The sequence below is a fragment of the Canis lupus genome, chromosome 7 (assembly GCF_003254725.2).
Source record: "Canis lupus dingo isolate Sandy chromosome 7, ASM325472v2, whole genome shotgun sequence".
NCBI classification, from domain to species: Eukaryota; Metazoa; Chordata; class Mammalia; order Carnivora; family Canidae; genus Canis; species Canis lupus.
Genome location: NC_064249.1, coordinates 56,063,318 through 56,080,589, shown reverse-complemented (window position 1 = coordinate 56,080,589; position 17,272 = coordinate 56,063,318). Strand labels below are relative to the sequence as shown.

Here is a 17,272-nt window from a genome sequence, read left to right as displayed (position 1 = left end):
TCCCCCCCCCCCAAAAAAAAAAAACCCGAAAAGCAAAAAACAAACAAAATACGAGATTCAAATGAGTCTTGCCTAAGGCCACTTCACAAACAGTACCAGACTCAGCCAGAGCTTTGGCACTGCACTGCACTGCCCCCTCTTGTCTCTCTCCTCAGGCATTTCTGCATGAGAACTGTAACAAGAAGGCAGAGCCTAGCCATATTTGACCTCAGCCCTAAATGTGTATGTTGAGGGACTCAGATTTCTCATTGCTCTGAACAAGTCCTAAAATGACCATGAAAAGTAGGAGTATGGATTTTTGGGGTCACAAGTAAATTTTACCAAGTAGATAAATTCCCAAATATGGAATCTGAGAATAATGAGGTTGAACTTTATATCCATCTATTTATATTCAATTATATGCATATATTTTAATATTACTTGAAGAATAAATGTTATTTATGTTGTTTTGTAAAAGCATAAACTCACATTTTTAATTAGAAAAACAAGATGGAAGGGCATTGTTCATGAATGAAGCAGCTCATGTTGAGTTCTACATCTCATTGGGGGCTTAAATCAGAGATATCATATTGTGCAGGAAAGAGTTGACAAAGTATGCCTGAGACTTTTATTCTTAGTTACTTATGGGGTTGTCCCTTGGCTGGTGTCTGAGAGCTAACAGCTCAGAAGTGTTTCCATTATTCCATGAATGATAGGGCGGCTCACTGGCCCGAAGCATTCGTACAATCAGTGTGGTTTATGCTGAACACCTGCTTTCCTTCTGGTTGCTCTAGATCTTTGATACATTCTAGGCAGAGGGCATTGAATTTCTAATGAACTTCCCTGATAAACAGCATTTCACTCATGTTGTCATCACTCATTGCTGGAGAAATTAAGAAATCCTATGTAATTCCACTAGAAGAGGACTCTTGGAAGCTTGTGCCTACTTTCTGGAGACTTTGTTCCACATGACTTTTCCCTACACTCATTCTGCTTTGTATCTTTTTGCTGTTATGTTGATAAATTATAACCATAATTTGAGTATACATGAGGAGTTCTCCTAGTGAATCGCTGAATCTGCAGGTGATCTCAGGGACCACCACACACAAATGAATTTGGGTATTTTCGAAGCATTTATTTGTTAAAATGTTATAACTTTATGAAATGTTGCTTTCAGCCATGATGGCATATATACTAAAGGAATTTCCTTCCTACCATAAACAGATCTAAACTGGACAAAATACATAAGGCATCTCACTTGTTGAACCTTATAAAATATGCAAAAGAAGGATGATAATCAATGAGAGAAGGAAAAAATAAGAGTGAGCTGCACATTTGCCCAGTTTTCCGCCTGGGAGATTGGTTCCTCCTATGACACAGGGAGCTGAAGCTCAAATGTGGTGGCAGTCTCATTGAGCTAAGTAGAACTCTTTCAAGGGTACTGAAGCAATTAAAATTGTGGATCAAGGTAGCAGAAAACAGAGAGCAGCATGGATTGGGCAGAAGTCTGTACTTCTGGGAATTGATAAGTGTTGGAGATACTGGGAAACACTAAAAAGAGAGGTTATTGTAATGTAGCAGACCACGAAGAAGCATGGCCAAACCCAAAACTCACTATTCTGAGGTCACTGAGATATTGGTGGTCCCTGAACAGTAAAGACTTAGTCAGGAAAGGACTATAAAAAAAGTATAGGGTGAAGCAAGAGAGTAACAGATTAGCACATGTAGACTCTAACATAAAGTTCTCCCAGATATTGAAAATGCCTACTTTTCAGGACAAGTAGTAACCAACATGAGAGAAAGCCCTGCAGGTAATATGGGAAAGCTAATGCATTAAAATATGCCATCCTGTGATTACGTCCTATATGACCTCACAGTCTGACACTAATGATTCTGTCTCACCTTTATGGCATTTCACTGGTTTTCTATTTACTGTGGTATCATCAACCATCCAGACAACAGATTATCTTTCATATTTGTTGAAAATATGCCAGTTTATGAAGTTCAGTGAAGGAAATCTCCTTCTACACTATCCCTAGCCTCCCTCTGGAACGCAGTTTTTTTTTTTTTTTTGAACTCAGTTATAAAATGTCTAATACTCTGAGTATCTCCACAAATTCTTATACTGATTATATTCAAAACACATTAAGTGCCTTCTCTAAATCTGATATTCTTCTGCTTCCTTTTGTGACTATTACAAATTAATATTCATAGTACCGACAACTCAAGACCTTGGAATCACATTCCAAGACTCCAAAAGGAGTCAGAGTCCAAAAGACTTGGAGGCACATTTAAAGCCTTCTTGCTTCACCACCTCCCACCCTACTCTGCTCAGCATCCAATTGGTTGCCACGTCATGTAGATGCCATTCTGTACTCCATAATCCTGACAGATTAATGTTCCTAAAGCACAGCTCTAACCACATCATTTCCCTGCTCCCAAACCACTCTTCACCTACTGCACATTACTTTAATTGAAGAAGGGCTATGAAAAAATAGTCTCATATACTAAATTTATAATCCTAAATATAGTAAGAACAGTAATGTTGCAAGAACCCTGAATCATCACAGCAGTGAAGGTTCAGGAAAGCATTGTACTATTAAGCCATTACTGAAGTACAGTAGACAAATTCAGTTATAACACAAAATGGCAGTAGTATAAATAATGGAAGCCTATTTAAGACATAAATAGTAAATTTTGCCCCCAGCACACTTTGATTTCTATTTGCCGATTCTCCAAATCATCATAGATACATGCAAATTGTGTGTATGCATGTGTGTATGTGTGTGTGTGTGTGTGTGTAGAGAGAGAGAGAGAGAGGATTTCATTTCTTTTTAGAAATAAATTTTGTTCACAGTAATGCCCACTAGCAGAAATACTTTGATTTAAGAAGACAAAGCATATATCAACCGGCAAATCCATTTGGGATAAAAGGGTTGCTCCATGTATAATAAAAGCATTAATTTACCAGAAATACAATATATATTCTTAATATTGTAGCTGTAAAGTCATCCTGCAGTAGTGATCCATGTTAAATAAAAGGAGAGGGAGAGGAAAATAAGACAGTGAAAAAACTACATTTTGATTTTTTGAGATTTTGGAATAATGTAGAGAAATATAAATCTCGTTAAGATATTTGGATTTGTGCTGATTTCTTTCCTGCTGTTCATGTTAACTGAGTGCTCCATGCCCCTCAACAATTACTTTGTTTGTCCCATTCAGTCCCCTTCCTCATTCACACCACTACTACCCACCTGAAATTACCAGAAACAACAGCATTTCATTGATTATAATTCTATTATAATATATGAACCTATAATCCTTAACTTCCTCACCAATGATTTGGAAGAAAGAAGGCGAGATTTTCAACGCAAACATTTCAAATTCCTGCCACCCTTCTTACAGAAAATTAACAGGTGCCCTCCCTTTTTCCTTCTTCCTTCCTATATGTGAGCATGAAGTATTCTTCCTATGTGTCCTTTGTGTCCTTGTTGATACAACATGCTCACTTTGTGTCCTTGTTGATACAACATGTTCACTTCTTTCTACAGTGTTAGCCTCTCCATGCCTTTTTTCTTCAGTCTCCTCTACTTAACCCTTAAAATTTTATGTTCTGCAATAATCTGTTCTTCCATTCCCTTTCCCTCTACCCTAAAGACACTCACTGAAATATATACATTATCCTGGTTTTCAACAATCATCTATAGTTTGAAATTTACAAACTTCTATCTTTAAGCAAGTTTGAGCTTGTGTAAAAATAGCAATCCAGCTTTTGCTGGATATGATTACCTATGATATACCTAAGTTCTTCAAACTCATCATGTCCAAAACTGAACCATCTTTAGGGAAAGCTTTAAGTCTTAATAGTCACGGGCTATTGCAACCGTGCCTGGTGATTTTGGACAATCCAGTCATCCACTCTTCTTCAAAAATTATTAGACTTCCATTTTCCTTGTGCTTGTCATCTCTTTCTTTCTTTCTTTCTTTTCTTTCTTTCTTCTTTCTTTCTTTCAAGATTTTATTTATTTATTTATTTTAGAGAGAGATTGAGAGCGAGCACAAACGGGAAGGAAGGGCAGAGGGAAGCAGAATCCTAAACAGATTCTGTGCTGAGTGTGCATGCAGCCCGATGCGGGGCTTAGTCCCAGGACTCTGAGATGATGACCTGAGCTAAAACCAAGAGTTGGATGCTTAACCAACTGAGCCTTAACCAATTGTGCCTTGTGATTTTCAAGTACCTGCAAACATGGATGTGGTCTAAATATAGTTTGGTTTTTTGTTTTGTTTGTTTTAAAGATTTTATTTGTTCATGAAAGAAGGGGGTGTTGGGCAAAGACATAGGCAGAGGGAGAAGCAGGCTCCTCACAAGGAGCCTGATGCAAGACTCGATCCCAGGCCCCGGGATCACACCCTGAGCCAAAGGCAGATGCTCAACCACTGAGCCACCCAGGCATCCCTAAATATAGTTTGTAAACCTAAAGAATCTTATCTATTACCTGCAGACCATTGTATGTATTATCTGCTTCTTTTGCTTAATGGCCATTAACTAGATGCACATTAAAGTCTAGGATTTAATGGAAAGGCAATACATTGATTTTATTTTTTGCTACTTAGGACCCCAATATAATATCCTGTGAAGGCTGAGACTTTGCGGTCTCTGCTAGTATCACTCTCAGCCTGGAGGTAGAAAAGTTGGTTGTTTTGTTTTGTTTTGTTTTTCAATGATTACGGTTTCAAATTACAAATTCAGGAAATTTTTTAAAAGCTGTGTTTTCTGACCTTTCTGCTTTTATCTAGGCTACCTCTAGTCTGAGTTTATTCACTTCTTGCAGTGCATTCCTAAAAATCATTAAGGGGATAACTGTTACCTGCCAATCTTTTAAATTTTTCTGTAATTAAACTAATGAAGCATAATAAGCTTCACCCAACATCAAGTTCACTTGACCTTGTAAAAAGATAAAGGACAGGAAGCGATACAGTATGCACAGCTAGAACAGAAGAGGAGTGTCATGACACCCAGATATAGCTTTCAATTTCCCAGTCATTCGTAAGGATATGAATGGAGATGAGGTTGAGTGTGGGTTGAAAAATCTAAGCCAAGAGAAGCAGTTGGCTTTAGGGTAATTTCATTCTGACCCGTCATGCCTCAGGTTTACATGACTAGGCTTAGTCCCACTATTTCTCCAAGTGTTCTTGATCATCTGGAAACATAGCCTGTGAGCTGTACTGCACTGGTTCCAATTTGCTGAGCTTCATCTCAATACCAGTGCTCACTACTCAACATCAATGAGGAAGTATTAAAGCTTATTCCAAAATACAGAACTTGACTGAATTTCCATTTACCTTGGATTAAATATAGTAATCTACTAACAATTTCTTGAGTTAATGTTGCAGGAGAATTTACCGAGAGTGAAGTCATCAGATGAAACTTGAGGAAAGGCTACAGGACCAGCCTGTTAACTTTCCTCTTCTCCTATTTTTCTTAATACTCTGGCCCAGATTAGCACACAGTCCATGTCTAGGATGCAATAGTAAGATACACTATTCAATCAATACACTTAAAAAGGATCACATTTTTTTAAAAGATTTTATTTATTTATTCATGAGAGACACAGAGAGAGAGGCAGAGTGAGAAGCAGGCTCCATACCAGAAACCCGATGTGGGACTCGATCCCAGGACTCCGGGATCACACTCCTTTGCCCTGAGTCAAAGGCAGATGCTCAACCGCTGAGCCACCCAGGTGTCCCAGGATCACATATTTTTGAATTTCAAATACCAGAGTCTTACTGCCCACTTTCCTATCACCTCCAACTAGTCAAAACTATATTTACTATATGTGTGCTCTTTTTGTACTTCCCAAATGCTCTGCTGTCAAAAAATATTACCATTGAAAGATATTTTTTAATATAATTATATAGAATTTTATGGGTAAGTTTGTGAAAATTCCAAGAAGTCATTAGACACAGAGATAGGGTAGAAATATATGGGGGGAGGGAAGAGATATGTTTAATAAGAAATTTTCTCCTGTGTATATGTATACAGAATATACAGGTGTTTGTATATACATGTATACTCTGTATACACTGTATACCATGTATATGCAGGTGTTTGTATATACATGTATACTCATGTATACCACTGGAGGCTATATTCTCTGCATCAACAGGATTTTTTTTCTATAGCCAAATCACAAAGACACAATGAATTACAAGGAAAAGCTCCTACATTTAACATAGAAAATATTGTCTTATAGACATATTATATATATGTATATATATATACACACACACACAAAGAAAAATAGTTTCCATTTAACATATGTTTAATATCTATAAAGATGTATGTATAAATACATATACATATGTGTCTTTCCATTTTCTCAAGATAAACTACAACTCTTAAAATAATTTCTCTAATTTAAGACTTTCTATCCTTTATATAAACCAGAATTATTATTTCTCAGATTTTATTTCTATAGTTACCAAAACTATGACCAACAAAATTATTTTTATACACACATGGAGTGTCCATTATCTTTTTTCATCCTGATTTAACACTTACTGCAATTTCTTTTTGTTTTTCCTACTCCACTGAACTTATCACTTGAGCTGTTCTTATTAATTAGCTAGTAGCATTGTGATTGGTTCATAGGCATATATTTTCCTTTCACTATGAATGAAAGACACTGATACTTCCTTATGTGAGCTATGATTTGATATGGGAGATAGGGAAATATACCAAAAAATTAGAATGCAGAGGGATACATGTGATAAATGAAAGAAGTGTGTTCATCTAGGACTAGATAAAGAGTAATTCTAGAAGGAGGAAGGAGGAGTATTGAGAAGGGTGATCTCCAACGTGCTGTTTAGAATTTTATTAAACAAAATTTTTAGATTTATTTATTTATTTCAGAGAAAGAGAAACCATGAGTAGGAGGGGCAAAGAGAATCTCAAACAGACTCCTCCCTGAGTGCAGAGCCCAACATGAGGCTTGATCTCATGACTCACAAGATCATGATCTGAGTCAAACACCAAGAGTTGGACACTTAACCAACTGAGCCACCCAGGCACCCCTATTAAGCAAAATTTATGCTAGGTCCATTGTAGCAAAAAGAGCTGTCAATATTACTCTATTTAGAAAGCTTCTAAAGTAGAATATTTTTAAATTTCATCTTAAGAGAAATACCACTTGCATAATAACACTTTTAGCTTCTGTCACAATAGGTACTAAAGTCTAGATGCTTTCCGTATCAGATTATGCCCAATAAAAGCTCATGAAAAAATCAATTTTTGAACTTTATGATTTTCTAGATTTGATTATTTCAAACATTAAAATATTTCAGTCTTACACAGATTCCTAGTTTTGTAATGATTACCAAATTTGCAATAGGCAATGATTAAATTGTGCTTTTTAATTTTACTTTGAATGTTGATACTATAATTTGGTTTCAATTAAGATCCCCGTTTATTCAGATAGTGTTTAATTAGAAGGATGAGAAAGAACTGAAGGCTATATTCTCTGCATCAACAGGATTTTTTTTCTATAGCCAAATCACAAAGACACAATGAATTACAAGGAAAAGCTCCTACATTTAACATAGAAAATATTGTCTTATAGATTACTTGTTTAACTTTCTCTTAATATCCTACTCATATATTAAATAAGAAATCTAGAATCTGACATATGATCTGAAATGGAGCATGTAAAGCATAATCTAAGTTTTGAGTGATTTCACTGGTGAAAATTAATGATTGGGATAAAAGGAGGCATATTTATTCTAGGTTGTTGCTCTTTTGCCTGCATTCAGCAGATGATTGCAAACATATCTCAAATGAGCTTAGATTTGTACCAACAGAAACTTTTTATGGGAAGAAAAAAGAAAATACCCTTCAGTAGCTCAAAATATCAGAAAACTCTGGCATTTAACCTCTGGACAATGGCTTACCTGAGTCATATGGAGAAAAGAACCACAGAAAAAGCTTATCAGGAGCTATAAACTGTTCAAGATGTATCTTTGAATATGGTTGGCACCTTTGCCCATCTGTTTAAATTGCTTGAAAATGTTTTTGCAGGAGAGAGTGGCCTTGATGAATTAGGTTTTGAAAAAATATTATGTGAAGTTTTTTTTTTCTTTTAAGCGGCAATTTTCATGTTAACACAAATGTGCCCTATCTAAATAGGAACAAATTACTAAGGAAAAGAAGACTTACAGTTCAAATAAGTTACCTAAAATCTTTAGTTGAAAAGAAACATTATAAAATATCATAACTCTTGAAAATAAAGCATTATCTTTTTCTTTTTTTCCTAAAGATTTCATTTATTTATTTGACACAGAGAGAGAGCATAAGTCAGCAGAGAAGGCAGAGGGAGAAGGAAAAGCAGGCTTCCTGCTAAGCAGGGAGCCCGACACAAGGCTCAATTCCAGAACCCTGGGATCATGACCTGAGCCGAAGGCAGATGCTTAACTGACTGAGCCATCCAGGCATCCCATCTTTTTTTTTTTTTTTTTAATAACTGGGTTCCCATATTTAGGGGGAAAAACAGGATGCTGAGTAAGATTTAATTATCAGGGAAATTAAGGAACACTTTTATTTTTATTTTTTTCATCATGTTTCTTTTTTTAAGATTTTAAAAATTTATTTATTCATGAGGCACACAGAGAAAGAGAGGCAGAAACATAGGCAGAGGGAGAAGCAGGCTCCTTGTGGGGAGCCTGATGACGTTGACTTGATCCCAGGACCCCGGGATCATGATCTGAGCTAAAAGCAGACAAACATTCAACCACTAAGCCACTCAGGTGCCCCAGGAACACATTTTTAATACAAGTATGTTTAATGTTGTATTTGGTAAATACTTATACTAAAATATTGCTTGCTATTACCTGAAAGTCAGATTTAATAGTGTCCTTTATTTTCGTAATCTTATTTTTAGGGAGTAAAAAAAAAAAAAATTGAAACCTCTTTTATTTTGGTTGTATATGTACTTAAAACTATAAATGTTACATACACTGTCCTCATTTATATTTCTATTCCTCAATTTCATTTGTCTTTATTATTAAGATTAACTTAAATTCACATTACAGGACATAAGATATTAAACGTTTGAAAATTCATTTCCAGGGGAACCTGGGTGGCCAGTCAGTTAAGCGTCTGCCTTTGGCTTAGGTTATGATCCTGTAGTCTGGGATCGAGCCCATCATAATCTTAGGGTCCTGGGATCAGGCCCTTTGTCAATCCCCCGGCTCAGCAGGGAGTCTGCTTCTCTCTCTCTCCTCTGCCCCTCCTCCTGGCTTGTGTTCTCTCAAGCTCTCTCTCAAGTGAATAAATAAAATCTTTTAAAAAATTAAAAATTAAAAATAAATTCACTTCCAACACATTTGGATGTGTTCTGTAGGTAACTTAATATAGATATTTTCACCCAACTATGGTGAATTCAATAGAAGTATCTTTAATCATAATGCAGACTGGGGCACTCTTTATTAAAATACTGAATTTGTTATCTAAGTTATAAGCAATAACTCTAACATGGATGTTTTTGGAATGTAATAGCATCAAAATGCATGCCAGATAAAGTGTGGCCTGCAAGGAATTCTGTAATGCTGATCTAAAAATCCCCATCTTGTAATAATGTTAGCTCAAGGATGGTCTCAGAGATATAGTACTATATACTAGGATATCTTCTATTTGGAGAACTTGGTAAGGGTAGGTTCATTCTGAGTTTCTATCTGGGTCACTCTAAGACTAGTTTGGATCTTCCATTTGGTTTACTAGCCTCTTGGTAAATAGAAATCAATATTCTGGAATAGTCCTAGATCAGACCCCTCGTGCTAGACTAGCCAGTTTTGTGCCACTTCTAAATCTTAAACCCATTCCCATTTATATGTAAAATATTGCATATTATTTTTAAAAAATCTAAAGGAATAAATATGGTTAATCAATTGTAGTAGCTTATAGCACATATATCATAATTCACCTCCTGCATAATAACTTTTTAACTAATTGGACAGATTCTTTTCCAAGGGAGCATATTATACTCATTAGGTATAAACATACATGCCAGGAGCTCACCTCTTAATTTTTTTTTTATTTAGCAGATATGAATTGAATAGCAGGCATCAGATTAAAACCTCATAAATTGAGCTTGATACCCATATCTGTCCAAGAACCATTTTTTTCCCTTAGCTATCTCCAAATGAGAATAGAAATTCTAAATTGTTTCCCATAGGTAGATAGGATAACCAGTGCATCATTAATGCTTTATATATTTGTGGCTCTAAGGCAATAAATGGTAGGTGGTGTTAGGATAGAGCCATGTTTTTCTCTTATTCTTATTTTGCTTTTTCATACTTAGTAATGAACTACAATGAGAATTGCTGAAGATGTAAATTCTATAAACTAAAATGAAGTCATCCTAGACCTATTCCAAAAAATAAGAATATGTAGCATCTGTATGCTGTAAATAAAAAATCAAGAGCTGTGGTTTTTGCAACTAAAGTCTAATTGAGAAGTAGGAAACCTAAGAGAAATGGAAAGAGATCAGATTTTAGAGTCAAAGAGTTGTGTTCAAATCTTTATACCTTCAGTTCACTACTTCACATTTACATGACTTTAGGCAAGCCTCAATTTCTTTATCTATAAAGAAGAATAAATTACTATAAATCAAATAGCAAAATTAACAAAGCCAAAATTTGTTCCTTTTAAAGTCTAATGAAATTTATGAATCCCTAGAAAGTCTGATCAAGAAAAAAAAAAGAGAAATACAAATTACCAGTATTAGAATTGAAAAATTATATTGTTAGACATCCTATGGATATTAATAAGATGATAATGGACTTTATAAACAACTATGCTAAAAAATCTGACAACATGGATCAAATGGGAAAATTAGAGGGATAAAGGCTTATAAAAAAACAGATAATCTGAATAGCTTTATATGTATTTTAAAAGCTGACTTTGTAATAAAAGCCTTCCCCAAAAGAAAACTCAAGATCCAGGGATCCCTGGGTGGCGCAGCGGTTTGGCGCCTGCCTTTGGCCCAGGGCGCGATCCTGGAGACCCGGGATCGAATCCCACGTCAGGCTCCCGGTGCATGGAGCCTGCTTCTCCCTCTGCCTATGTCTCTGCCTCTCTCTCTCTCTCTCTTGCTCTATGTGACTATCATTAAAAAAAAAAAAAAAGAAAAGAAAACTCAAGATCCAGAGGATTTTACTGGTGAATTCTATCAGACTTTTTTTTTTAATAATAGCAATTTTTGCAAATACTTTTAGAAAATAGAAAAAACAGAAATACTTCTCAACTTATTTTGTGAGGACATCACTAAACTATCACAAACAGACAAATAAGGGGCACCTGGGGGCTCAGTGGTTGAGCATCTGTCTTTGGCTCAGGGTATGATCCCAGGATCCTGGGATCTAATTGCAGCCTATGTCTCTGCATCTCTCCCTGTATCTCTCATGAATAAATAAAATATATATTTTTTAAAAAGTGTCCTGGAGAAAATAGGCAGAGCAAAAAGACAAGAAAAAGATAATAAATGGTAAAGATAAAAATAAAAAATCTCTTTATTTACAACATGACCTCTTATGTAGAAAATCCTAAGGAATCTACCAAATATTTACTTGAACTCAGAAATCGACAGTGTAAACTACAAAATAGTTCTGAGAGATATTAAATAAATGAATAAATAGTCCATGTTTATATATTGGAATTTTCAGTATATTTAAGATTTCAGTTTACCCTAAGTTAACAGAAATTCAACACAATGCCACTCTAAATCTAATCAAAATCTACCTTTTATGTGGATTTAATAAGTCTAAAATTTATATGCAAAACAACCTAGAATAGTAAAACAAAATTTTAGAACAAGTAAAAGCTGTGTGGCGCATACAGTAGTAGCAGAAATGAAACTGATTTAGACATTGTGATATTGACTTAAGGATAGTCAAATAGGCCAATGAAACAGAATAGAGTCCAGAGCTATATACATGCATATATCTGATCAATTTTTAACAAATCCAGAGCAGTTAAACAGGGTAAAAGAAAATATTTCTCAATAAATTCTGACAGAACAAGTATATTTAATGTATAAGAAAAAATTAACATTGATGCCTATCTCATCCCACAGACAAAATTTGCGACTTAAATATAAAGGTAATACTATAAACTATAACTCTACCACATTGTGTTAAATTAGATTAAAATTCTTTTAAAGGACACAAAAATTTAATGAATCAGAGATGACCAAAATTGAAATTTTCAACTCATCAGGAGATAGTTAAGAAATTTAAATGTAAGCCCCATATTGAAAAGGAATATTTGCAATATATACTTGAGCAGAGGAGAAGGAATAAAAGCAGTAACAATAACATGGAGTTAAGAAGATTTGAAATCTGAGGCTTGGGAAAAGTTTAAAGCAAACTAGCATGATTTAAGCAAAGGAAAAAATATTTATCATAAAACAGTTGAAGATAATGGAACATGTGGTATAAGGCATCCCACCTGCACTGGTAGGATGCCTGGGTGGTTCAGCGGTTGAATGTCTGCCTTTGGCTCAGGGTGTGATCCTGGGGTCCTGGGATTGAGTCCCGCATCAGGCTGCTCTCGGGAGCCTGCTTCTCCCTCTGCCTGTGTCTTTGCCAATCTCTTTGTGTCTTTCATAGATGATAGATAGATAGATAGATAGATAGATAGATAGATAGATAGATAAATAGAACCTACACTGGTTTTAAAACCACAGTGAAAGGAGAAAATTCTAAAGCCATCAAAGGACTCAAAATCAACCAACTGTAGAAAAAAACAAAACAAAACAAAACAAAACAAAACCTGCCTATGAGTGTCCCCTGTCTATCTCTTCAATTAGGTATGTACTGATTCAACCCCTTCAGTGGCCCAGGGGTTAGCCTAGCCTTCCCAGCTACATCAGAGAGACCATTCAAATTTCAGAATCTTGGCAGAGTTCCTTAAGAATGGATTTCACGATATGTATTTATTATAGTCAGAGACACTAGTGGCAGGGAAAGAGGAACATGAATGAAAGAAATATCAGGTAGACAGCAGCATCCCCTCTTTGGTTAAGATTTCAAATATTTCCCATTATTTCAACCACACTTGGCCATTAATAATTATTTAATGTTTATGTAATCCAAAAAGAAAAAATGAACTCCCCTTTACAATCATTCAAATGCTGAACATTTGATTCATAAAATGCAAGATATATTAATGAACATTTACTAAAATTTTTTTTAATATACTTCTAATACTTTAACTTTCTAAACAACTTAAGTAATTATCTGTAACTAGAATTAGAGCAAAGAGAAGAAAGGAAAAAATGACAAAAATTAGAATCACATCCCCATTCAGATAGTAAATGTTAGTCAATGTGTATCTTCACCAGCTTTTTTACACACATACATACACACACATGCAGTATTTTTAGGTTATTGTTGTTCATTAGATTTTAGTAAAATAGAAACATACCATATAATCCTCTACAACTATGCTTAACACTACAGCAAGGACTTTCCTTCAGGTAAATGAACATAAATATATCTCACTCTTTTAAATAACTGCTTATTATTCCATATTGTAGATATACCACAATTTATTCAGCCAGTCGGCTGTATTAAAGAGTTAGGTATTCAGTTTGTTTGTAATGTTTGCTACTAAAAATAGCGCTATGATAAAGATCCTTGTATATCTGTCCATCTGTTGTGCATGTGTGTGTGTTTGCATTTCATTTTTTTAAAGATTTTATTTATTCATAGAGAGAGAGAGAGAGAGAGGGAGAAGCAGGCTCCATGCAGGGAGCCCGACGTGGGACTCGATCCCAGGTCTCCAGGACCCCGCCCTGGACCAGAGGCGACACTAAACCGCTGAGCCACCCGGGCTGCCCGCATTTCAATTTTTTTTTTTTTTTTTTTTTTTTTTTTTTTATGAGAGTCACAGAGAGAGAGAGAGAGGCAGAGACACAGGCAGAGGGAGAAGCAGGCTCCATGCACCGGGAGCCCGATGTGGGATTCGATCCCGAGTCTCAGGGATCGCGCCCTGGGCCAAAGGCAGGCGCCAAACTGCTGCGCCACCCAGGGATCCCCCGCATTTCATTTTTAAAGGAAAGATCCCCAAAGTAGTTGGTTAGGTTTGAAATATTTAATCAACTTTTATGAAATTAATTTCTGAAAAGATTCATTTTCCATACCATACACAGTACTCTACAACCTGCTTTTTATGTTGTCATCAGAAATATAGGACAGTTTTCTAATTTCCCTTTGTTTAGCACTAGATATCATTTTTCTTTTAAATTGTGGCCAGTAATAGATAAGGATGAAATTACCTAATTTTTGCTTTCAATAAATTTTCCTAAATACTTTTGAGATTAAGCAGTTTTCTTTTATTTGGGCTGTTGTATTTTCTTGTCTATGAATCGCTAATTTATAGCTTCTGTTTTTCTAACAAGTATTTGGACATTTTCTTATCATAGGTATATTTTCTTTTGGCACATAATATGAAAGGTCATTATTTTCTTAGAACATTGTTGGTCTTTGGGCCTTTTGATGATAGCTTTTCATACCTAAATTTATAATTTTTATCTCTGAGAATTCTTTTTCTAATATAGCTTCTAGGGTTTGAGTCTTGCTAAAGAATATTGTCCCCAACCAAATTTATACAAATGTTTTCCTAAATTTAATTCTAATATTATCATATTGAATTATATCTGAACCTTCAGCTGACTGGAATATTTCTTTGAATATAATGTGTAATAGAGATTTTGACTGATGTGTATTCACATGGGTAGCCAATTGTGATACCACAGTTAACTGACTAAATGTAATTTATTTTTTCAGTGAATTAAAAAAGTAATCTTTTTCACACATTATATTTCTATTTTTTTAAAGATTTTATTTACTTATTCATGAGAGTCATAGAGAGGCGGAGACATAGACAGAGGGAAAGCAGGCTCCCTGCGGGGAGCCCCATGTGGGAAATGATCCCAGGATCCCAGGATCATACCCTGAGCCAAAGGCAGATAGATGCTCAACCACTGAGCCACCCAGGTATCCCTATATTTCTATTTACACTTAGATGTATTCATGGCTAGTCTTGGGTAAAAATTGTACTGTTTATCTTACATAGCTTTATAATAAATGCTTAATCCCTTTAAGCCTACCATCATTATTTTCTTCGTTATTTTTTGGCAATTGCCAGATTTTTAGTTTTCCACATGAAACGTGAAATCCTTTTACCCATTTGGAATACATAAAATTCATAGGGGCTCTGTTTAAGAAAATAATTAGATTTACATATCTATCTTTTTAGATTTGGTTTTATGCATCTCAATTGTATTTTATAAATGAATGTATATATGTCATACACAATTCCCTTAAAGTTATCCTAAGCATTTATTTGTAGCTTTTTGCTCCAACACTGCATGAATTATTTTTATGATTAGCAATCTTGAGCATTTATAGATTGTATAGAAAAAAACATTAATTTTTATATATTTACTTTATATCTAGCCAGAATACTAATTTTTCATAAATTTTAGGAATTTTATTAATCTTTATTTTTTTTTTACTTCTTAAAGGATTGATTTGAATTTTTTTTTTTATTGGTGTTCAATTTACCAACATACAGAATAACCCCCAGTGCCCGTCACCCATTCTTTATTTTTTTTTTTAAGTATGGAATCAGACCACTTACAACTGAAGAGAGTTTGATCTCTTCTCATGTAGATTTTCTTTTCTAATTGCATTAGCCAGGACCACCAAACAATACTGAGTCATAGAAGAGATAGTGAATCATCCTGGATGTTCTGATCTTTAGAATTTAGTTAATGCTTTTCTTTGACTTTTTGAATATGGTCTTTATAAATTTAATAAATTTTTATTCATATTTCAATATTTTATTAAAAGTAATTGCTACATTATAACAAATATCTTTTTAATGCCTCATGACATAAACAAATATTGAAATAATAAATTTTGATGAAAGATCTCTTGATATTAAATCATCTTTGTGTTTCCAGAATAAACTTTATTTTATTCTCATTGTTTTTTATTTTTTTTTAATTTTTTTTAATTTTTTTTAATTTTTTTTATTTTTTTTTTCTCATTGTTTTTAAATTCACTTTCCTAGTTTTAACCACTGAGCCACCCAGGGATCCCATACTTTCCTAGTTTTAATTTGCAAACATTTCATATAGAACTTCTGCATCTGTATTGAAGATTGAAATCAGTCTTTTGTTTGGAGTTAGGGAATTAGCATTTAACCACTTTCATAGACTGAACTGAAAAATATTTTTTATTTTTCTATAGGTGTGATCTAGATTAAGTAACAGGATTTATTTTCAATAGAAATGAATATAGGGATCCCTGGGTGGCGCAGCGGTTGGGCGCCTGCCTTTGGTCCAGGGCGCGATCCTGGAGACCCGGGATCAAATCCCACATCGGGCTCCCGGTGCATGGAGCCTGCTTCTCCCTCTGCCTGTGTCTCTGCCTCTCTCTCTCTCTCTCTCTCTGTGACTATCATAAAAAAATAATAAATTTGGTTAGCTTAAAAAAAAAAAGAAATGAATATATATGAGAATTTATTAGTGATATGGGTGACATTTCTTGCTAGGGAAATAAATATTATTCAATAAGTGGGTAATCATTAGAGAAACAATTTCACTGTTTAGGTATTTTTAGTGGATCAAAGATTTAAATGTCCAATAAATAAAACCGTAAACATTCTAGAGATAGACATGAAAGAAGGGTAACAATTTTTGTTCTATCCTCTTTATCTGAAAGAAGAAAAAGCCTTTCAAAGTATCACAATAAAAGAGAAACAAAAAAATCAAAATTGGCAAATTTGATCCCATAAAAATAAAAACTTTTCATGGCAAAAACTGTCTTCCTGAGAGAGTTCCGTTAGAAAATAGAATTCAATTCAGGGGGATCCCTGGGTGGCGCAGCGGTTTAGCGCCTGCCTTACCTGGGATGGAATCCCACGTCGGGCTCCCGGTGCATGGAGCCTGCTTCTCCCTCTGCCTATGTCTCTGCCTCTCTCTCTCTCTCTGTGACTCTCATAAAAAAAAAAAATAAAAAAAATGTCCTTGTCCTTTAAAAAAAAAAAAAGAATTCAATTCAGATGCACCTATAAGAATTTTTAATGAATGAACGAACTACTTATAAAAGAAGGGTATGTTTGAAAACAACAAAGAAGGGCTGAAGCAACTAGAGACTACCCATGATAGGAAAACACTTCACATCTTGGTTTGAAGGGCATGGAAAGGAAATAATCTTCCTGGAGACCAGT

The 17,272-nt window shown here is 34.8% G+C and overlaps 1 long non-coding RNA gene across 1 annotated transcript in view; it reads left to right on the top strand.

Moving 5' to 3' along the window:
- The window catches only part of LOC112647897 (uncharacterized), a 77,404-nt gene that overhangs the window by 48,105 nt on the left and 12,027 nt on the right, over positions 1 to 17,272 (top strand). The gene's annotated exons all lie outside the window — the stretch shown is intronic.